The sequence below is a fragment of the Eubalaena glacialis genome, chromosome 9 (assembly GCF_028564815.1).
Source record: "Eubalaena glacialis isolate mEubGla1 chromosome 9, mEubGla1.1.hap2.+ XY, whole genome shotgun sequence".
Taxonomy (NCBI): Eukaryota; Metazoa; Chordata; class Mammalia; order Artiodactyla; family Balaenidae; genus Eubalaena; species Eubalaena glacialis.
Genome location: NC_083724.1, coordinates 125,860,889 through 125,885,437, shown reverse-complemented (window position 1 = coordinate 125,885,437; position 24,549 = coordinate 125,860,889).

Genomic DNA, 24,549 nt, shown 5'->3' with positions numbered 1-24,549 from the left:
TACTTTAAAAAACCCACAAAGCAAAGACAGTGAAAGAGAGAGAAATTCTTACAAAATCCGTTCAGGGTCTCTGATGCAACCTGGATTGACCATATCTAGACCCACAGCTGGATGAGACATAAGGCTGGACACTCTTGGGGCTGAGAGGATTGGTGAGGTCGGGTGAGCAAATGCAGATTCTTTAAAGTAACACCGCGGGGTACCCACCCCATGGGTCTCAAATCTCCAGGTACAAGGGCATCTTCCTACATCAAAACATGCATGGGAAACCCAGAAGATGGTATGCCATGAGATCGGGAAAGGTTTCTAAAACGCACCTCATTTCTCCTTTCCTTGTGCTCGGGTTCGCCATTCCAGCCACTTGACTAACCATCTCCCTAATTGGAGAATCAGCACCTTTAACCTCCTGTTTCTTCCAGGTTGCAATTTGTCCTGAGGATGAAGGGGAAGACGCGGAAACAACGAGAGACTAGCCCTAGGTGTTGGGACAGGCACAGGTCACTCCATTTTCCCATCAGGAAGAAGAATGAACCACAGGCTCAGCCTGCCCCCCAGAACCAAAATAGGGCCTGAAGCAATCCTGCGCTTTTGCGGCCAGCTCCCAAAAAAGCGAGGAGACAAATGGAGCTCAGGGGCACTGCAATTCACAAACGTGCAGAGTTATAAATGAGAACTCTCGTCCACAAATATATTGAGGGAAGGCAACGAAGAGGATTTGAAAGCAAGGCAGATTTGCAGGAAACAGATTTCAGGAGGTAGATTCGACTCGCCTTTAAAGCACATGAAAAGCGGCAAAACGTTGACAATGATGCCCTTGGCCAAAAAGGGCGTATGCGTTTTTTCCTGAATATATTCAGGAAAAAACGCATACGCCCTTTTTGGCCAACCAAGCAAGCCGGAAGGGCAAATCACCGCTACAAAGAAGTCTCGCTTTCCCTCGGTCAAAAGGGCCATGCTGAAGAAAGTGTAAAAACCAGAAAAGCAGGACAGGCCATGGAGACATGGGAGCCTTGCTACGCTGATGGGCGGGATGTAAATTGCCAACAGGCACACTGGAGAAGTGTACGGTGTGTCCTGAAACAAGTAATAAACACAGCGTAGAGAGCATAGGGCACTTCCACTCATGGGCGTATAAATTGGGAAAACTAAAAATCAACAAGACACAGGCACCCCAAACTTTACGGCTGTTCTGTTGCCAAGAACCTCCGCTTCGGTACACCTTCAATATCCCAGGAATGAGAAAAATGGATAAACAAATGGTGGTACTTGGCACAATGGAATATCACTCAGCCATGAAATCAATGTCATAAGGCTAGTTAGCAGCATGATGAGTGGATTTAGGTACGATGATTCTAAGTGAAATAAGTCACACAGAAAAAGGCACTTATCCTAAGATATCGCTTATAGAGGGAATGTCAAAATCGCTACACTTGAACTGAATTACAAAACAGAACAGAGGCACACCTTTAGAAGACACACTATGGCTGCTTAACCGGAAAGGTGAGGTGGGGTGATGCATAAAACAAGGGTTTGAAATTAGCTCAGAGACCGCTCCATAAGCCAAATATGTAATAGACAAGGCCTACTCCCTGCTCAGTGAACTGGACTCAACACCCCCTAGTCACCACACAAGAATATATCTGACTAGTATGAATCTGAAAACCTGTGTATTGATATCTCTCTGCAAGTGAATCAAGAGGGTGTAAAGCGGCATAAACGCAGCAGGGAAAAGCAGCCAAACCCCATTCTAAACATACATTACTTTAAAAAACCCACAAAGCAAAGACAGTGAAAGAGAGAGAAATTCTTACAAAATCCGTTCAGGGTCTCTGATGCAACCTGGATTGACCATATCTAGACCCACAGCTGGATGAGACATAAGGCTGGACACTCTTGGGGCTGAGAGGATTGGTGAGGTTGGGTGAGCAAACGCAGATACTTTAAAGTAATACCGCGGGGTACCCACCCCATGGGTCTCAAATGTCCAGGTACAAGGGCATCTTCCTACATCCAAACATGCATGTGAAACCCAGAAGATGGTATGCCGTGAGATCGGGAAAGGTTTCTAAAACGCACCTCATTTCTCCTCTCCTTGTGCTCGGGTTCCCCATTCCAGCCGCTTGATTCACCATCTCCCTACGTGGAGAATCAGCATCTTTAAACTCCTGTATCGTACAGGTTGCAATTTTCCTGAGGATGAGCGGGAAGACGGGCAACCAACGAGAGACTAGCCCTAGGTGTTGGGACAGGCACAGGTCACTCCATTTTTCCATCAGGAAGAAGAATGAACCACAGGCTCAGCCTGCCCCCCAGAACCAAAATAGGGCCTGAAGCAATCCTGCGCTTTTGCGGCCAGCTCCCAAAAAAGCGAGTAGATAAATGGAGCTCAGGAACACTGCAATTCACAAACGTGCACAGTTATAAATGAGAACTCTCGTCCACAAATATATTGAGGGAAGGCAACGAAGAGGATTTGAAAGCAAGGCAGATTTGCAGGAAACAGATTTCAGGAGGTAGATTCGACTCGCCTTTAAAGCACATGAAAAGCGGCAAAACGTTGACAATGATGCCCTTGGCCAAAAAGGGCGTATGCGTTTTTTCCTGAATATATTCAGGAAAAAACGCATACGCCCTTTTTGGCCAACCAAGCAAGCCAGAAGGGCAAATCAGCGCTACAAAGAAGTCTCGCTTGCCCTCGGTCAAAAGGGCCATGCTGAACAAAGTGTAAAAACCAGAAAAGCAGGACAGGCCATGGAGACAGGGGAGCCTTGCTACGCTGATGGGCGGGATGTAAATTGCCAACAGGCACTCTGGAGAAGAGTACGGTGTGTCCTGAAACAAGTAATAAACACAGCGTTGAGAGCATAGGGCACTTCCACTCATGGGCGTATAAATTGGGAAAACTAAAAATCAACAAGACACAGGCACCCTAAAGTTTACGGCTGCTCTGTTGCCAAGAACCTCCGCTTCGGTACACCTTCAATATCCCAGGAAAGAGAAAAATGGATAAAGAAATGGTGGTACTTGGCACAATGGAATATCACTCAGCCATGAAATCAATGTCATAAGGCTAGTTAGCAGCATGATGAGTGGATTTAGGTACGATGATTCTAAGTGAAATAAGTCACACAGAAAAAGGCACTTATCCTAAGATATCGCTTATAGAGGGAATGTCAAAATCGCTAAACTTGAACTGAATTACAAAACAGAACAGAGGCACACCTTTAGAAGACACACTATGGCTGCTTAACCGGAAAGGTGAGGTGGGGTGATGCATAAAACAAGGGTTTGAAATTAGCTCAGACACCGCTCCATAAGCCAAATATGTAATAGACAAGGCCTACTCCCTGCTCAGTAAACTGGACTCAACACCCCCTAGTCACCGCACAAGATTATATCTGATTAGTATGAATCTGAAAACCTATGTATCGATATCTCTCTGCAAGTGAATCAAGAGGGTGTAAAGCGGCATAAACACAGCAGGGAAAAGCAGCCAAACCCCATTCTAAACATACATTACTTTAAAAAACCCACAAAGCAAAGACAGTGAAAGAGAGAGAAATTCTTACAAAATCCGTTCAGGTTCTCTGATGCAACCTGGATTGACCATATCTAGACCCACAGCTGGATGAGACATAAGGCTGGACACTCTTGGGGCTGAGAGGATTGGTGAGGTCGGGTGAGCAAATGCAGATACTTTAAAGTAACACCGCGGGGTACCCACCCCATGGGTCTCAAATCTCCAGGTACAAGGGAATCTTCCTACATCAAAACATGCATGGGAAACCCAGAAGATGGTATGCCATGAGATCGGGAAAGGTTTCTAAAACGCACCTCATTTCTCCTCTCCTTGTGCACAAGTTCGCCATTCCAGCCACTTGACTAACCATCTCCCTAATTGGAGAATCAGCACCTTTAACCTCCTGTTTCGTCCAGGTTGCAATTTGTCCTGAGGATGAAGGGGAAGACGGGGAAACAAGGAGAGACTAGCCCTAGGTGTTGGGACAGGCACAGGTCACTCCATTTTCCCATCAGGAAGAAGAATGAACCACAGGCTCAGCCTGCCCCCCAGAACCAAAATAGGGCCTGAAGCAATCCTGCGCTTTTGCGGCCAGCTCCCAAAAAAGCGAGGAGACAAATGGAGCTCAGGGGCACTGCAATTCACAAACGTGCAGAGTTATAAATGAGAACTCTCGTCCACAAATATATTGAGGGAAGGCAACGAAGAGGATTTGAAAGCAAGGCAGATTTGCAGGAAACAGATTTCAGGAGGTAGATTCAACTCGCCTTTAAAGCACATGAAAAGTGGCAAAACGTTGACAATGATGCCCTTGGCCAAAAAGGGCGTATGCGTTTTTTCCTGAATATATTCAGGAAAAAACGCATACGCCCTTTTTGGCCAACCAAGCAAGCCGGAAGGGCAAATCAGCGCTACAAAGAAGTCTCGCTTGCCCTCGGTCAAAAGGGCCATGCTGAAGAAAGTGTAAAAACCAGAAAAGCGGGACAGGCCATGGAGACAAGGGAGCCTTGCTACGCTAATGGGCGGGATGTAAATTGCCAACAGGCACTCTGGAGAAGAGTACGGTGTGTCCTGAAACAAGTAATAAACACAGCTTAGAGAGCATAGGGCACTCCCACTCATGGGCGTATAAATTGGGAAAACTAAAAATCAACAAGACACAGGCACCCTAAAGTTTACGGCGGCTCTGTTTCCAAGAACCTCCGCTTCGGTACACCTTCAATATAACAGGAAAGAGAAAAGTGGATAAAGAAATGGTGGTACTTGGCACAATGGAATATCACTCAGCCATGAAATCAATGTCATAAGGCTAGTTAGCAGCATGATGAGTGGATTTAGGTACGATGATTCTAAGTGAAATAAGTCACACAGAAAAAGACACTTATCCTAAGATATCGCTTATAGAGGAAATGTCAAAATCGCTACACTTGAACTGAATTACAAAACAGAACAGAGTCACACCTTTAGAAGACACACTATGGCTGCTTAACGGGAAAGGTGAGGTGGGGTGATGCATAAAACAAGGGTTTGAAATTAGCTCAGAGACCGCTCCATAAGCCAAATATGTAATAGACAAGGCCTACTCCCTGCTCACTGAACTGGACTCAACACACCCTAGTCACCACACAAGAATATATCTGAGTAGTAAGAATCTGAAAACCTATGTATCGATATCTCTCTGCAAGTGAATCAAGAGGGTGTAAAGCGGCATCAACACAGCAGGGAAAAGCAGCCAAGCCCGATTCTAAACATAAATTACTTTAAAAAACCCACAAAACAAAGACAGTGAAAGAGAGAGAAATTCTTACAAAATCCGTTCATGGTCTCTGATGCAACCTGGATTCACCATATCTAGACCCACAGCTGGATGAGACATAAGGCTGGACACTCTTGGGGCTGAGAGGATTGGTGAGGTTGGGTGAGCAAACGCAGATACTTTAAAGTAATACTGTGGGGAACACACCCCATGGGTCTCAAATCTCCAGGTACAAGGGCATCTTCCTATATCAAAACATGCATGGGAAACCCAGAAGATGGTATGCCATGAGATCGGGAAAGGTTTCTAAAACGCACCTCATTTCTCCTCTCCTTGTGCTCGGGTTCGCCATTCCAGCCACTTGACTAACCATCTCCCTAATTGGAGAATCAGCACCTTTAACTTCCTATTTCGTCCAGGTTGCAATTTGTCCTGAGGATGAAGGGGAAGACGGGGAACCAACGAGAGACTAGCCCTAGGTGTTGGGACAGGCACAGGTCACTCCATTTTCCCATCAGGAAGAAGAATGAACCACAGGCTCAGCCTGCCCCCCAGAACCAAAATAGGGCCTGAAGCAATCCTGCGCTTTTGCGGCCAGCTCCCAAAAAAGCGAGGAGACAAATGGAGCTCAGGGGCACTGCAATTCACAAACGTGCAGAGTTATAAATGAGAACTCTCGTCCACAAATATATTGAGGGAAGGCAACGAAGAGGATTTGAAAGCAAGGCAGATTTTCAGGAAACAGATTTCAGGATGTAGATTCGACTCGCCTGTAAAGCACATGAAAAGCGGCAAAACGTTGACAATGAGGCCCTTGGCCAAAAAGGGCGTATGCGTTTTTTCCTGAATATATTCAGGAAAAAACGCATACGCCCTTTTTGGCCAACCAAGCAAGCCGGAAGGGCAAATCAGCGCTACAAAGAAGTCTCGCTTTCCCTCGGTCAAAAGGGCCATGCTGAACAAAGTGTAAAAACCAGAAAAGCAGGACAGGCCATGGAGACATGGGAGCCTTGCTACGCTGATGGGCGGGATGTAAATTGCCAACAGGTACTCTGGAGAAGTGTACGGTGTGTCCTGAAACAAGTAATAAACACAGCGTAGAGAGCATAGGGCACTTCCACTCATGGGCGTATAAATTGGGAAAACTAAAAATCAACAAGACACAGGCACCCCAAACTTTACGGCTGCTCTGTTTCCAAGAACCTCCATTTCGGTACACCTTCAATATCCCAGGAAAGAGAAAAATGGATAAACAAATGGTGGTACTTGGCACAATGGAATATCACTCAGCCATGAAATCAATGTCATAAGGCTAGTTAGCAGCATGATGATTGGATTTAGGTACGATGATTCTAAGTGAAATAAGTCACACAGAAAAATGCACTTATCCTAAGATATCGCTTATAGAGGGAATGTCAAAATCGCTACACTTGAACTGAATTACAAAACTGAACAGAGGCACACCTTTAGAAGACACACTATGGCTGCTTAACCGGAAAGGTGAGGTGGGGTGATGCATAAAACAAGGGTTTGAAATTAGCTCAGAGACCGCTCCATAAGCCAAATATGTAATAGACAAGGCCTACTCCCTGCTCAGTGAACTGGACTCAACACACCCTAGTCACCACACAAGAATATATCTGATTAGTATGAATCTGAAAACCTATGTATCGATATCTCTCTGCAAGTGAATCAAGAGGGTGTAAAGCGGCATAAACACAGCAGGGAAAAGCAGCCAAACCCCATTCTAAACATACATTACTTTAAAAAACCCACAAAGCAAAGAAAGTGAAAGAGAGAGAAATTCTTACAAAATCCGTTCAGGGTCTCTGATGCAACCTGGATTGACCATATCTAGACCCACAGCTGGATGAGACATAAGGCTGGACACTCTTGGGGCTGAGAGGATTGGTGAGGTCGGGTGAGCAAATGCAGATACTTTAAAGTAATACCGCGGGGTACCCACCCCATGGGTCTCAAATCTCCAGGTACAAGGGAATCTTCCTACATCAAAACATGCATGGGAAACCCAGAAGATGGTATGCCATGAGATCGGGAAAGGTTTCTAAAACGCACCTCATTTCTCCTTTCCTTGTGCTCGGGTTCGCCATTCCAGCCACTTGACTAACCATCTCCCTAATTGGAGAATCAGCACCTTTAACCTCCTGTTTCGTCCAGGTTGCAATTTGTCCTGAGGATGAAGGGGAAGACGGGGAAACAACGAGAGACTAGCCCTAGGTGTTGGGACAGGCACAGGTCACTCCATTTTCCCATCAGGAAGAAGAATGAACCACAGGCTCAGCCTGCCCCCCAGAACCAAAATAGGGCCTGAAGCAATCCTGCGCTTTTGCGGCCAGCTCCCAAAAAAGCGAGGAGACAAATGGAGATCAGGGGCACTGCAATTCACAAACGTGCAGAGTTATAAATGAGAACTGTCGTCCACAAATATATTGAGGGAAGGCAACGAAGAGGATTTGAAAGCAAGGCAGATTTGCAGGAAACAGATTTCAGGAGGTAGATTCGACTCGCCTTTAAAGCACATGAAAAGCGGCAAAACGTTGACAATGATGCCCTTGGCCAAAAAGGGCGTATGCGTTTTTTCCTGAATATATTCAGGAAAAAACGCATACGCCCTTTTTGGCCAACCAAGCAAGCCGGAAGGGCAAATCAGCGCTACAAAGAAGTCTCGCTTGCCCTCGGTCAAAAGGGCCATGCTGAACAAAGTGTAAAAACAAGAAAAGCAGGACAGGCCATGGAGACATGGGAGCCTTGCTACGCTGATGGGCGGGATGTAAATTGCCAACAGGCACTCTGGAGAAGAGTACGGTGTGTCCTGAAACAAGTAATAAACACAGTGTAGAGAGCATAGGGCACTTCCACTCATGGGCATATAAATTGGGAAAACTAAAAATCAACAAGACACAGGCACCCCAAACTTTACGGCTGTTCTGTTTCCAAGAACCTCCACTTCGGTACACCTTCAATATCCCAGGAAAGAGAAAAATTGATAAACAAATGGTGGTACTTGGCACAATGGAATATCACTCAGCCATGAAATCAATGTCATAAGGCTAGTTAGCAGCATGATGAGTGGATTTAGGTACGATGATTCTAAGTGAAATAAGTCACACAGAAAAAGGCACCTATCCTAAGATATCGCTTATAGAGGGAATGTCAAAATCGCTACACTTGAACTGAATTACAAAACAGAACAGAGGCACACCTTTAGAAGACACACTATGGCTGCTTAACCGGAAAGGTGAGGTGGGGTGATGCATAAAACAAGGGTTTGAAATTAGCTCAGAGACCGCTCCATAAGCCAAATATGTAATAGACAAGGCCTACTCCCTGCTCAGTGAACTGGACTCAACACACCCTAGTCACCACACAAGAATATATCTGAGTAGTAAGAATCTGAAAACCTATGTATCGATATCTCTCTGCAAGTGAATCAAGAGGGTGTAAAGCGGCATCAACACAGCAGGGAAAAGCAGCCAAGCCCGATTCTAAACATACATTACTTTAAAAAACCCACAAAGCGAAGACAGTGAAAGAGAGAGAAATTCTTACAAAATCCGTTCAGGGTCTATGATGCAACCTGGATTGACCATATCTAGACCCACAGCTGGATGAGACATTAGGCTGGACATTCTTGCGGCTGAGAGGATTGGTGAGGTTGGGTGAGCAAATGCAGATACTTTAAAGTAATACTGCGGGGTACCCACCCCATGGGTCTCAAATCTCCAGGTACAAGGGCATCTTCCTACATCAAAACATGCATGGGAAACCCAGAAGATGGTATGCCGTGAGATCGGGAAAAGTTTCTAAAACGCACCTCATTTCTCCTCTCCTTGTGCTCGGGTTCGCCATTCCAGCCGCTTGACTAACCATCTCCCTACTTGGAGAATCAGCACCTTTAACCTCCTGTTTCGTACAGGTTGCAGTTTGTCCTGAAGATGAACGGGAAGACGGGGAACCAACGAGAGACTAGCCCTAGGTATGGGACAGGCATAGGTCACTCCATTTTCCCATCAGGAAGAAGAATGAACCACAGGCTCAGCCTGCCCCCCAGAACCAAAATAGGGCCTGAAGCAATCCTGCGCTTTTGCGGCCAGCTCCCAAAAAAGCGAGGAGACAAATGGAGCTCAGGGGCACTGCAATTCACAAACGTGCAGAGTTATAAATGAGATCTCTCGTCCACAAATATATTGAGGGAAGGCAAAGAAGAGGATTTGAAAGCAAGGCAGATTTGCAGGAAACAGATTTCAGGAGGTAGATTCGACTCGCCTTTAAAGCACATGAAAAGTGACAAAACGTTGACAATGATGCCCTTGGCCAAAACGGGCGTATGCGTTTTTTCCTGAATATATTCAGGAAAAAACGCATACGCCCGTTTTGGCCAACCAAGCAAGCCAGAAGGGCAAATCAGCGCTACAAAGAAGTCTCGCTTGCCCTCGGTCAAAGGGCCATGCTGAACAAAGTGTAAAAACCAGAAAAGCAGGACAGGCCATGGAGACATGGGAGCCTTGCTACGCTGATGGGCGGGATGTAAATTGCCAACAGGCACTCTGGAGAAGAGTACGGTGTGTCCTGAAACAAGTAATAAACACAGCGTAGAGAGCATAGGGCACTTCCACTCATGGGCGTATAAATTGGGAAAACTAAAAATCAACAAGACACAGGCACCCTAAAGTTTATGGCTGCTCTGTTTCCAAGAACCTCCACTTCGGTACACCTTCAGTATCCCAGGAAAGAGAAAAATGGATAAAGAAATGGTGGTACTTGGCACAATGGAATATCACTCAGCCATGAAATCAATGTCATAAGGCTAGTTAGCAGCATGATGAGTGGATTTAGGTACGATGATTCTAAGTGAAATAAGTCACACAGAAAAAGGCACTTATCCTAAGATATCGCTTATAGAGGGAATGTCAAAATCGCTACACTTGAACTGAATTACAAACAGAACAGAGTCACACCTTTAGAAGACACACTATGGCTGCTTAACGGGAAAGGTGAGGTGGGGTGATGCATAAAACAAGGGTTTGAAATTAGCTCAGACACCGCTCCATAAGCCAAATATGTACTAGACAAGGCCTACTCCCTGCTCAGTGAACTGGACTCAACACCCCCTAGTCACCGCACAAGAATATATCTGACTAGTATGAATCTGAAAACCTATGTATCGATATCTCTCTGCAAGTGAATCAAGAGGGTGTAAAGCGGCATCAACACAGCAGGGAAAAGCAGCCAAACCCCATTCTAAACATAAATTACTTTAAAAAACCCACAAAACAAAGACAGTGAAAGAGAGAGAAATTCTTACAAAATCCGTTCAGGGTCTCTGATGCAACCTGGATTGACCATATCTAGACCCACAGCTGGATGAGACATAAGGCTGGACACTCTTGGGGCTGAGAGGATTGGTGAGGTTGGGTGAGCAAACGCAGATACTTTAAAGTAAAACTGCGGGGAACACACCCCATGGGTCTCAAATCTCCAGGTACAAGGGCATCTTCCTACATCAAAACATGCATGGGAAACCCAGAAGATGGTATGCCATGAGATCGGGAAAGGTTTCTAAAACGCACCTCATTTCTCCTCTCCTTGTGCTCGGGTTCGCCATTCCAGCTGCTTGACCAACCATCTCCCTACTTGGAGAATCAGCACCTTTAACCTCCTGATTGTACAGGTTGCAATTCGTCCTGAGGATGAACGGGAAGACGCGGAACCAACGAGAGACGAGCCCTAGGTGTTGGGACAGGCGTAGGTCACTCCATTTTCCCATCAGGAAGAAGAATGAACCACAGGCTCAGCCTGCCCCCCAGAACCAAAATAGGGCCTGAAGCAATCCTGCGCTTTTGTGGCCAGCTCCCAAAAAAGCGAGGAGACAAATGGAGCTCAGGGGCACTGCAATTCACAAACGTGCAGAGTTATAAATGAGAACTATCGTCCACAAATATATTGAGGGAAGGCAACGAAGAGGATTTGAAAGCAAGGCAGATTTGCAAGAAACAGATTTCAGGAGGTAGATTCGACTCGCCTTTAAAGCACATGAAAAGCGGCAAAACGTTGACAATGATGCCCTTGGCCAAAAAGGGCGTATGCGTTTTTTCCTGAATATATTCAGGAAAAAACGCATACGCCCTTTTTGGCCAACCAAGCAAGCCGGAAGGGCAAATCAGCGCTACAAAGAAGTCTCGCTTGCCCTCGGTCAAAAGGGCCATGCTGAACAAAGTGTAAAAACCAGAAAAGCAGGACAGGCCATGGAGACATGGGAGCCTTGCTACGCTGATGGGCGGGATGTAAATTGCCAACAGGCACTCTGGAGAAGAGTACGGTGTGTCCTGAAACAAGTAATAAACACAGCGTAGAGAGCATAGGGCACTTCCACTCATGGGCGTATAAATTGGGAAAACTAAAAATCAACAAGACACAGGCACCCCAAACTTTACGGCTGTTCTGTTGCCAAGAACCTCCGCTTCGGTACACCTTCAATATCCCAGGAATGAGAAAAATGGATAAACAAATGGTGGTACTTGGCACAATGGAATATCACTCAGCCATGAAATCAATGTCATAAGGCTAGTTAGCAGCATGATGAGTGGATTTAGGTACGATGATTCTAAGTGAAATAAGTCACACAGAAAAAGGCACTTATCCTAAGATATCGCTTATAGAGGGAATGTCAAAATCGCTACACTTGAACTGAATTACAAAACAGAACAGAGGCACACCTTTAGAAGACACACTATGGCTGCTTAACCGGAAAGGTGAGGTGGGGTGATGCATAAAACAAGGGTTTGAAATTAGCTCAGAGACCGCTCCATAAGCCAAATATGTAATAGACAAGGCCTACTCCCTGCTCAGTGAACTGGACTCAACACCCCCTAGTCACCACACAAGAATATATCTGAATAGTATGAATCTGAAAACCTGTGTATTGATATCTCTCTGCAAGTGAATCAAGAGGGTGTAAAGCGGCATAAACGCAGCAGGGAAAAGCAGCCAAACCCCATTCTAAACATACATTACTTTAAAAAACCCACAAAGCAAAGACAGTGAAAGAGAGAGAAATTCTTACAAAATCCGTTCAGGGTCTCTGATGCAACCTGGATTGACCATATCTAGACCCACAGCTGGATGAGACATAAGGCTGGACACTCTTGGGGCTGAGAGGATTGGTGAGGTTGGGTGAGCAAACGCAGATACTTTAAAGTAATACCGCGGGGTACCCACCCCATGGGTCTCAAATCTCCAGGTACAAGGGCATCTTCCTACATCCAAACATGCATGTGAAACCCAGAAGATGGTATGCCGTGAGATCGGGAAAGGTTTCTAAAACGCACCTCATTTCTCCTCTCCTTGTGCTCGGGTTCCCCATTCCAGCCGCTTGATTCACCATCTCCCTACGTGGAGAATCAGCATCTTTAAACTCCTGTATCGTACAGGTTGCAATTTTCCTGAGGATGAACGGGAAGACGGGCAACCAACGAGAGACTAGCCCTAGGTGTTGGGACAGGCACAGGTCACTCCATTTTTCCATCAGGAAGAAGAATGAACCACAGGCTCAGCCTGCCCCCCAGAACCAAAATAGGGCCTGAAGCAATCCTGCGCTTTTGCGGCCAGCTCCCAAAAAAGCGAGTAGACAAATGGAGCTCAGGGGCACTGCAATTCACAAACGTGCAGAGTTATAAATGAGAACTCTCGTCCACAAATATATTGAGGGAAGGCAACGAAGAGGATTTGAAAGTAAGGCAGATTTTCAGGAAATAGATTTCAGGATGTAGATTCGACTCGCCTGTAAAGCACATGAAAAGCGGCAAAACGTTGACAATGATGCCCTTGGCCAAAAAGGGCGTATGCGTTTTTTCCTGAATATATTCAGGAAAAAACGCATACGCCGTTTTTGGCCAACCAAGCAAGCCGGAAGGGCAAATCAGCGCTACAAAGAAGTCTCGCTTGCCCTCGATCAAAAGGGCCATGCTGAAAAAAGTGTAAAAACCAGAAAAGCAGGACAGGCCATGGAGACATGCGAGCCTTGCTACGCTGATGGGCGGGATGTAAATTGCCAACAGGCACTCTGGAGAAGTGTACGGTGTGTCCTGAAACAAGTAATAAACACAGCTTAGAGAGCATAGGGCACTTCCACTCATGGGCGTATAAATTGGGAAAACTAAAAATCAACAAGACACAGGCACCCTAAAGTTTATGGCTGCTCTGTTTCCAAGAACCTCCGCTTCGGTACACCTTCAATATCCCAGGAAAGAGAAAAATGGATAAACAAATGGTGGTAATTGGCACAATGGAATGTCACTCAGCCATGAAATCAATGTCATAAGGCTAGTTAGCAGCATGATGAGTGGATTTAGCGATGATGATTCTAAGTGAAATAAGTCACACAGAAAAAGACACTTATCCTAAGATATCGCTTATAGAGGGAATGTCAAAATCGCTACACTTCAACTTAATTACAAACAGAACAGAGTCACACCTTTAGAAGACACACTATGGCTGCTTAACGGGAAAGGTGAGGTGGGGTGATGCATAAAACAAGGGTTTGAAATTAGCTCAGACACCGCTCCATAAGCCAAATATGTACTAGACAAGGCCTACTCCCTGCTCAGTGAACTGGACTCAACACCCCCTAGTCACCGCACAAGAATATATCTGACTAGTATGAATCTGAAAACCTATGTATCGATATCTCTCTGCAAGTGAATCAAGAGGGTGTAAAGCGGCATCAACACAGCAGGGAAAAGCAGCCAAACCCCATTCTAAACATAAATTACTTTAAAAAACCCACAAAACAAAGACAGTGAAAGAGAGAGAAATTCTTACAAAATCCGTTCAGGGTCTCTGATGCAACCTGGATTGACCATATCTAGACCCATAGCTGGATGAGACATAAGGCTGGACACTCTTGGGGCTGAGAGGATTGGTGAGGTTGGGTGAGCAAACGCAGATACTTTAAAGTAAAACTGCGGGGAACACACCCCATGGGTCTCAAATCTCCAGGTACAAGGGCATCTTCCTACATCAAAACATGCATGGGAAACCCAGAAGATGGTATGCCATGAGATCGGGAAAGGTTTCTAAAACGCACCTCATTTCTCCTCTCCTTGTGCTCGGGTTCGCCATTCCAGCTGCTTGACCAACCATCTCCCTACTTGGAGAATCAGCACCTTTAACCTCCTGATTGTACAGGTTGCAATTCGTCCTGAGGATGAACGGGAAGACGCGGAACCAACGAGAGACGAGCCCTAGGTGTTGGGACAGGCGTAGGTCACTCCATTTTCCCATCAGGAAGAAGAATGAACCACAGGCTCAGCCTGCCCCCCAGAACCAAAATAGGGCCTGAAGCAATCCTGCGCTTTTGTGGCCAGCTCCCAAAAAAGCGAGGAGACAAATGGAGCTCAGGGGCACTGCAATTCACAAACGTGCAGAGTTATAAATGAGAACTATCGTCCACAAATATATTGAGGGAAGGCAACGAAGAGGATTTGAAAGCAAGGCAGATTTGCAAGAAACAGATTTCAGGAGGTAGATTCGACTCGCCTTTAAAGCACATGAAAAGCGGCAAAACGTTGACAATGATGCCCTTGGCCAAAAAGGGCGTATGCGTTTTTTCCTGAATATATTCAGGAAAAAACGCATACGCCCTTTTTGGCCAACCAAGCAAGCCGGAAGGGCAAATCAGCGCTACAAAGAAGTCTCGCTTGCCCTCGGTCAAAAGGGCCATGCTGAACAAAGTGTAAAAACCAGAAAAGCAGGACAGGCCATGGAGACATGGGAGCCTTGCTACGCTGATGGGCGGGATGTAAATTGCCAACAGGCACACTGGAGAAGTGTACGGTGTGTCCTGAAACAAGTAATAAACACAGCGTAGAGAGCATAGGGCACTTCCACTCATGGGCGTATAAATTGGGAAAACTAAAAATCAACAAGACACAGGCACCCCAAACTTTACGGCTGTTCTGTTGCCAAGAACCTCCGCTTCGGTACACCTTCAATATCCCAGGAATGAGAAAAATGGATAAACAAATGGTGGTACTTGGCACAATGGAATATCACTCAGCCATGAAATCAATGTCATAAGGCTAGTTAGCAGCATGATGAGTGGATTTAGGTACGATGATTCTAAGTGAAATAAGTCACACAGAAAAAGGCACTTATCCTAAGATATCGCTTATAGAGGGAATGTCAAAATCGCTACACTTGAACTGAATTACAAAACAGAACAGAGGCACACCTTTAGAAGACACACTATGGCTGCTTAACCGGAAAGGTGAGGTGGGGTGATGCATAAAACAAGGGTTTGAAATTAGCTCAGAGACCGCTCCATAAGCCAAATATGTAATAGACAAGGCCTACTCCCTGCTCAGTGAACTGGACTCAACACCCCCTAGTCACCACACAAGAATATATCTGAATAGTATGAATCTGAAAACCTGTGTATTGATATCTCTCTGCAAGTGAATCAAGAGGGTGTAAAGCGGCATAAACGCAGCAGGGAAAAGCAGCCAAACCCCATTCTAAACATACATTACTTTAAAAAACCCACAAAGCAAAGACAGTGAAAGAGAGAGAAATTCTTACAAAATCCGTTCAGGGTCTCTGATGCAACCTGGATTGACCATATCTAGACCCACAGCTGGATGAGACATAAGGCTGGACACTCTTGGGGCTGAGAGGATTGGTGAGGTTGGGTGAGCAAACGCAGATACTTTAAAGTAATACCGCGGGGTACCCACCCCATGGGTCTCAAATCTCCAGGTACAAGGGCATCTTCCTACATCCAAACATGCATGTGAAACCCAGAAGATGGTATGCCGTGAGATCGGGAAAGGTTTCTAAAACGCACCTCATTTCTCCTCTCCTTGTGCTCGGGTTCCCCATTCCAGCCGCTTGATTCACCATCTCCCTACGTGGAGAATCAGCATCTTTAAACTCCTGTATCGTACAGGTTGCAATTTTCCTGAGGATGAACGGGAAGACGGGCAACCAACGAGAGACTAGCCCTAGGTGTTGGGACAGGCACAGGTCACTCCATTTTTCCATCAGGAAGAAGAATGAACCACAGGCTCAGCCTGCCCCCCAGAACCAAAATAGGGCCTGAAGCAATCCTGCGCTTTTGCGGCCAGCTCCCAAAAAAGCGAGTAGACAAATGGAGCTCAGGGGCACTGCAATTCACAAACGTGCAGAGTTATAAATGAGAACTCTCGTCCACAAATATATTGAGGGAAGGCAACGAAGAGGATTTGAAAGTAAGGCAGATTTTCAGGAAATAGATTTCAGGATGTAGATTCGACTCGCCTGTAAAGCACATGAAAAGCGGCAAAACGTTGACAATGATGCCCTTGGCCAAAAAGGGCGTATGCGTTTTTTCCTGAATATATTCAGGAAAAAACGCATACGCCGTTTTTGGCCAACCAAGCAAGCCGGAAGGGCAAATCAGCGCTACAAAGAAGTCTCGCTTGCCCTCGGTCAAAAGGGCCATGCTGAAAAAAGTGTAAAAACCAGAAAAGCAGGACAGGCCATGGAGACATGCGAGCCTTGCTACGCTGATGGGCGGGATGTAAATTGCCAACAGGCACTCTGGAGAAGTGTACGGTGTGTCCTGAAACAAGTAATAAACACAGCTTAGAGAGCATAGGGCACTTCCACTCATGGGCGTATAAATTGGGAAAACTAAAAATCAACAAGACACAGGCACCCTAAAGTTTACGGCTGCTCTGTTTCCAAGAACCTCCGCTTCGGTACACCTTCAATATCCCAGGAAAGAGAAAAATGGATAAACAAATGGTGGTAATTGGCACAATGGAATGTCACTCAGCCATGAAATCAATGTCATAAGGCTAGTTAGCAGCATGATGAGTGGATTTAGCGATGATGATTCTAAGTGAAATAAGTCACACAGAAAAAGACACTTATCCTAAGATATCGCTTATAGAGGGAATGTAAAAATCGCTACACTTCAACTTAATTACAAAACAGAACAGAGTCACACCTTTAGAAGACACACTATGGCTGCTTAACGGGAAAGGTGAGGTGGGGTGATGCATAAAACAAGGGTTTGAAATTAGCTCAGAGACCGCTCCATAAGCCAAATATGTAATAGACAAGGCCTACTCCCTGCTCACTGAACTGGACTCAACACACCCTAGTCACCACACAAGAATATATCTGAGTAGTAAGAATCTGAAAACCTATGTATCGATATCTCTCTGCAAGTGAATCAAGAGGGTGTAAAGCGGCATCAACACAGCAGGGAAAAGCACCCAAGCCCGATTCTAAACATAAATTACTTTAAAAAACCCACAAAACAAAGACAGTGAAAGAGAGAGAAATTCTTACAAAATCCGTTTAGGGTCTCTGATGCAACCTGGATTGACCATATCTAGACCCACAGCTGGATGAGACATAAGGCTGGACATTCTTGGGGCTGAGAGGATTGGTGAGGTTGGGTGAGCAAACGCAGATACTATAAAGTAAAACTGCGGGGAACACACCCCATGGGTCTCAAATCTCCAGGTACAACGGCATCTTCCTACATCAAAACATGCATGGGAAACCCAGAAGATGGTATGCCATGAGATCGGGAAAGGTTTCTAAAACGCACCTCATTTCTCCTCTCCTTGGGCTTAGGTTCGCCATTCCAGCTGCTTGACCAACCATCTCCCTACTTGGAGAATCAGCACCTTTAACCTCCTGATTGTACAGGTTGCAATTTGTCCTGAGGATGAACGGGAAGACGGGGAACCAACGAGAGACTAGCCCGAGGTGTTGGGACAGGCACAGGTCACTCCATTTTCCCATCAGGAAGAAGAATGAACCACAGGCTCAGCCTGCCCCCCAGAACCAAAATAGGGCCTGAAGCAATCCTGCGCTTTTGCGGCCAGCTCCCAAAAAAGCGAGGAGACAAATGGAGCTCAGGGGCACTGCAATTCACAAACGTGCAGAGTTATCAATGAGAACTCTCGTCCACAAATATATTGAGGGAAGGCAACGAAGAGGATTTGAAAGCAAGGCAGATTTTCAGGAAACAGATTTCAGGATGTAGATTCGACTCGCCTGTAAAGCACATGAAAAGCGGCAAAACGTTGACAATGAGGCCCTTGGCCAAAAAGGGCGTATGCGTTTTTTCCTGAATATATTCAGGAAAAAACGCATACGCCCTTTTTGGCCAACCAAGCAAGCCGGAAGGGCAAATCAGCGCTACAAAGAAGTCTCGCTTGCCCTCGGTCAAAAGGGCCATGCTGAACAAAGTGTAAAAACCAGAAAAGCAGGACAGGCCATGGAGACATGGGAGCCTTGCTACGCTGATGGGCGGGATGTAAATTGCCAACAGGCACTCTGGAGAAGTGTACGGTGTGTCCTGAAACAAGTAATAAACACAGCATAGAGAGCATAGGGCACTTCCACTCATGGGCGTATAAATTGGGAAAACTAAAAATCAACAAGACACAGGCACCCCAAACTTTACGGCTGCTCTGTTTCCAAGAACCTCCATTTCGGTACACCTTCAATATCCCAGGAAAGAGAAAAATGGATAAACAAATGGTGGTACTTGGCACAATGGAATATCACTCAGCCATGAAATCAATGTCATAAGGCTAGTTAGCAGCATGATGAGTGGATTTAGCGATGATGATTCTAAGTGAAATAAGTCACACAGAAAAAGACACTTATCCTAAGATATCGCTTATAGAGGGAATGTAAAAATCGCTACACTTCAACTTAATTACAAAACAGAACAGAGTCACACCTTTAGAAGACACACTATGGCTGCTTAACGGGAAAGGTGAGGTGGGGTGATGCATAAAACAAGGGTTTGAAATTAGCTCAGAGACCGCTCCATAAGCCAAATATGTAATAGACAAGGCCTACTCCCTGCTCACTGAACTGGACTCAACACACCCTAGTCACCACACAAGAATATATCTGAGTAGTAAGAATCTGAAAACCTATGTATCGATATCTCTCTGCAAGTGAATCAAGAGGGTGTAAAGCGGCATCAACACAGCAGGGAAAAGCACCCAAGCCCGATTCTAAACATAAATTACTTTAAAAAACCCACAAAACAAAGACAGTGAAAGAGAGAGAAATTCTTACAAAATCCGTTTAGGGTCTCTGATGCAACCTGGATTGACCATATCTAGACCCACAGCTGGATGAGACATAAGGCTGGACATTCTTGGGGCTGAGAGGATTGGTGAGGTTGGGTGAGCAAACGCAGATACTATAAAGTAAAACTGCGGGGAACACACCCCATGGGTCTCAAATCTCCAGGTACAACGGCATCTTCCTACATCAAAACATGCATGGGAAACCCAGAAGATGGTATGCCATGAGATCGGGAAAGGTTTCTAAAACGCACCTCATTTCTCCTCTCCTTGGGCTTAGGTTCGCCATTCCAGCTGCTTGACCAACCATCTCCCTACTTGGAGAATCAGCACCTTTAACCTCCTGATTGTACAGGTTGCAATTTGTCCTGAGGATGAACGGGAAGACGGGGAACCAACGAGAGACTAGCCCGAGGTGTTGGGACAGGCACAGGTCACTCCATTTTCCCATCAGGAAGAAGAATGAACCACAGGCTCAGCCTGCCCCCCAGAACCAAAATAGGGCCTGAAGCAATCCTGCGCTTTTGCGGCCAGCTCCCAAAAAAGCGAGGAGACAAATGGAGCTCAGGGGCACTGCAATTCACAAACGTGCAGAGTTATCAATGAGAACTCTCGTCCACAAATATATTGAGGGAAGGCAACGAAGAGGATTTGAAAGCAAGGCAGATTTTCAGGAAACAGATTTCAGGATGTAGATTCGACTCGCCTGTAAAGCACATGAAAAGCGGCAAAACGTTGACAATGAGGCCCTTGGCCAAAAAGGGCGTATGCGTTTTTTCCTGAATATATTCAGGAAAAAACGCATACGCCCTTTTTGGCCAACCAAGCAAGCCGGAAGGGCAAATCAGCGCTACAAAGAAGTCTCGCTTGCCCTCGGTCAAAAGGGCCATGCTGAACAAAGTGTAAAAACCAGAAAAGCAGGACAGGCCATGGAGACATGGGAGCCTTGCTACGCTGATGGGCGGGATGTAAATTGCCAACAGGCACTCTGGAGAAGTGTACGGTGTGTCCTGAAACAAGTAATAAACACAGCATAGAGAGCATAGGGCACTTCCACTCATGGGCGTATAAATTGGGAAAACTAAAAATCAACAAGACACAGGCACCCCAAACTTTACGGCTGCTCTGTTTCCAAGAACCTCCATTTCGGTACACCTTCAATATCCCAGGAAAGAGAAAAATGGATAAACAAATGGTGGTACTTGGCACAATGGAATATCACTCAGCCATGAAATCAATGTCATAAGGCTAGTTAGCAGCATGATGATTGGATTTAGGTACGATGATTCTAAGTGAAATAAGTCACACAGAAAAATGCACTTATCCTAAGATATCGCTTATAGAGGGAATGTCAAAATCGCTACACTTGAACTGAATTACAAAACAGAACAGAGGCACACCTTTAGAAGACACACTATGGCTGCTTAACCGGAAAGGTGAGGTGGGGTGATGCATAAAACAAGGGTTTGAAATTAGCTCAGACACCGCTCCATAAGCCAAATATGTAATAGACAAGGCCTACTCCCTGCTCAGTTAACTGGACTCAACACGCCCTAGTCACCACACAAGATTATATCTGATTAGTATGAATCTGAAAACCTATGTATCGATATCTCTCTGCAAGTGAATCAAGAGGGTGTAAAGCGGCATAAACACAGCAGGGAAAAGCAGCCAAACCCCATTCTAAACATACATTACTTTAAAAAACCCACAAAGCAAAGACAGTGAAAGAGAGAGAAATTCTTACAAAATCCGTTCAGGGTCTCTGATGCAACCTGGATTGACCATATCTAGACCCACAGCTGGATGAGACATAAGGCTGGACACTCTTGGGGCTGAGAGGATTGGTGAGGTCGGGTGAGCAAATGCAGATACTTTAAAGTAATACCGCGGGGTACCCACCCCATGGGTCTCAAATCTCCAGGTACAAGGGAATCTTCCTACATCAAAACATGCATGGGAAACCCAGAAGATGGTATGCCATGAGATCGGGAAAGGTTTCTAAAACGCACCTCATTTCTCCTTTCCTTGTGCTCGGGTTCGCCATTCCAGCCACTTGACTAACCATCTCCCTAATTGGAGAATCAGCACCTTTAACCTCCTGTTTCGTCCAGGTTGCAATTTGTCCTGAGGATGAAGGGGAAGACGGGGAAACAACGAGAGACTAGCCCTAGGTGTTGGGACAGGCACAGGTCACTCCATTTTCCCATCAGGAAGAAGAATGAACCACAGGCTCAGCCTGCCCCCCAGAACCAAAATAGGGCCTGAAGCAATCCTGCGCTTTTGCGGCCAGCTCCCAAAAAAGCGAGGAGACAAATGGAGATCAGGGGCACTGCAATTCACAAACGTGCAGAGTTATAAATGAGAACTCTCGTCCACAAATATATTGAGGGAAGGCAACGAAGAGGATTTGAAAGCAAGGCAGATTTGCAGGAAACAGATTTCAGGAGGTAGATTCGACTCGCCTTTAAAGCACATGAAAAGCGGCAAAACGTTGACAATGAGGCACTTGGCCAAAAAGGGCGTATGCGTTTTTTCCTGAATATATTCAGGAAAAAACGCATACGCCCTTTTTGGACAACCAAGCAAGCTGGAAGGGCAAATCAGCGCTACAAAGAAGTCTCGCTTGCCCTCGGTCAAAAGGGCCATGCTGAACAAAGTGTAAAAACAAGAAAAGCAGGACAGGCCATGGAGACATGGGAGCCTTGCTACGCTGATGGGCGGGATGTAAATTGCCAACAGGCACTCTGGAGAAGAGTACGGTGTGTCCTGAAACAAGTAATAAACACAGTGTAGAGAGCATAGGGCACTTCCACTCATGGGCGTATAAATTGGGAAAACTAAAAATCAACAAGACACAGGCACCCCAAACTTTACGGCTGCTCTGTTGCAAAGAACCTCCGCTTCGGTACACCTTCAATATCCCAGGAAAGAGAAAAATGGATAAAGAAATGGTGGTACTTGGCACAATGGAATATCACTCAGCCATGAAATCAATGTCATAAGGCTAGTTAGCAGCATGATGAGTGGATTTAGGTACGATGATTCTAAGTGAAATAAGTCACACAGAAAAAGGCACTTATCCTAAGATATCGCTTATAGAGGGAATGTCAAAATCGCTACACTTGAACTGAATTACAAAACAGAACAGAGGCACACCTCTAGAAGACACACTATGGCTGCTTAACCGGAAAGGTGAGGTGGGGTGATGCATAAAACAAGGGTTTGAAATTAGCTCAGACACCGCTCCATAAGCCAAATATGTAATAGACAAGGCCTACTCCCTGCTCAGTTAACTGGACTCAACACGCCCTAGTCACCACACAAGATTATATCTGATTAGTATGAATCTGAAAACCTATGTATTGATATCTCTCTGCAAGTGAATCAAGAGGGTGTAAAGCGGCATAAACACAGCAGGGAAAAGCAGCCAAACCCCATTCTAAACATACATTACTTTAAAAAACCCACAAAGCAAAGACAGTGAAAGAGAGAGAAATTCTTACAAAATCCGTTCAGGGTCTCGGATGCAACCTGGATTGACCATATCTACACCCACAGCTGGATGAGACATAAGGCTGGACACTCTTGGGGCTGAGAGGATTGGTGAGGTTGGGTGAGCAAACGCAGATACTTTAAAGTAATACCGCGGGGTACCCACCCCATGGGTCTCAAAACTCCAGGTACAAGGGCATCTTCCTACATCAAAACATGCATGGGAAACCCAGAAGATGGTATGCCATGAGATCGGGAAAGGTTTCTAAAACGCACCTCATTTCTCCTCTCCTTGTGCTCGGGTTCGCCATTCCAGCCACTTGACCAACCATCTCCCTAATTGGAGAATCAGCACCTTTAACCTCCTGTTTCGTCCAGGTTGCAATTTGTCCTGAGGATGAAGGGGAAGACGGGGAAACAACGAGAGACTAGCCCTAGGTGTTGGGACAGGCACAGGTCACTCCATTTTCCCATCAGGAAGAAGAATGAACCACAGGCTCAGCCTGCCCCCCAGAACCAAAATAGGTCCTGAAGCAATCCTGCGCTTTTGCGGCCAGCTCCCAAAAAAGCGAGGAGACAAATGGAGCTCAGGGGCACTGCAATTCACAAACGTGCAGAGTTATAAATGAGAACTCTCGTCCACAAATATATTGAGGGAAGGCAACGAAGAGGATTTGAAAGCAAGGCAGATTTGCAGGAAACAGATTTCAGGAGGTAGATTTGACTTGCCTTTAAAGCACATGAAAAGCGGAAAAACGTTGACAATGATGCCCTTGGCCAAAAAGGGCGTATGCGTTTTTTCCTGAATATATTCAGGAAAAAACGCATACGCCCTTTTTGGCCAACCAAGCAAGCCGGAAGGGCAAATCAGCGCTACAAAGAAGTCTCGCTTGCCCTCGGTCAAAAGGGCCATGCTGAACAAAGTGTAAAAACCAGAAAAGCAGGACAGGCCATGGAGACATGGGAGCCTTGCTACGCTGATGGGCGGGATGTAAATTGCCAACAGGCACTCTGGAGAAGAGTACGGTGTGTCCTGAAACAAGTAATAAACACAGCGTAGAGAGCATAGGGCACTTCCACTCATGGGCGTATAAATTGGGAAAACTAAAAATCAACAAGACACAGGCACCCCAAACTTTACGGCTGCTCTGTTGCCAAGAACCTCCGCTTCGGTACACCTTCAATATCCCAGGAAAGAGAAAAATGGATAAAGAAATGGTGGTACTTGGCACAATGGAATATCACTCAGCCATGAAATCAATGTCATAAGGTTAGTTAGCAGCATGATGAGTGGATTTAGGTACGATGATTCTAAGTGAAATAATTCACACAGAAAAAGACACTTATCCTAAGATATCGCTTATAGAGGGAATGTCAAAATCGCTAAACTTGAACTGAATTACAAAACAGAACAGAGGCACACCTTTAGAAGACACACTATGGCTGCTTAACGGGAAAGGTGAGGTGGGGTGATGCATAAAACAAGGTTTGAAATTAGCTCAGACACCGCTCCATAAGCCAAATATGTAATAGACAAGGCCTACTCCCTGCTCAGTTAACTGGACTCAACACCCCCTAGTCACCGCACAAGAATATATCTGATTAGCATGAATCTGAAAACCTATATATCGATATCTCTCTGCAAGTGAATC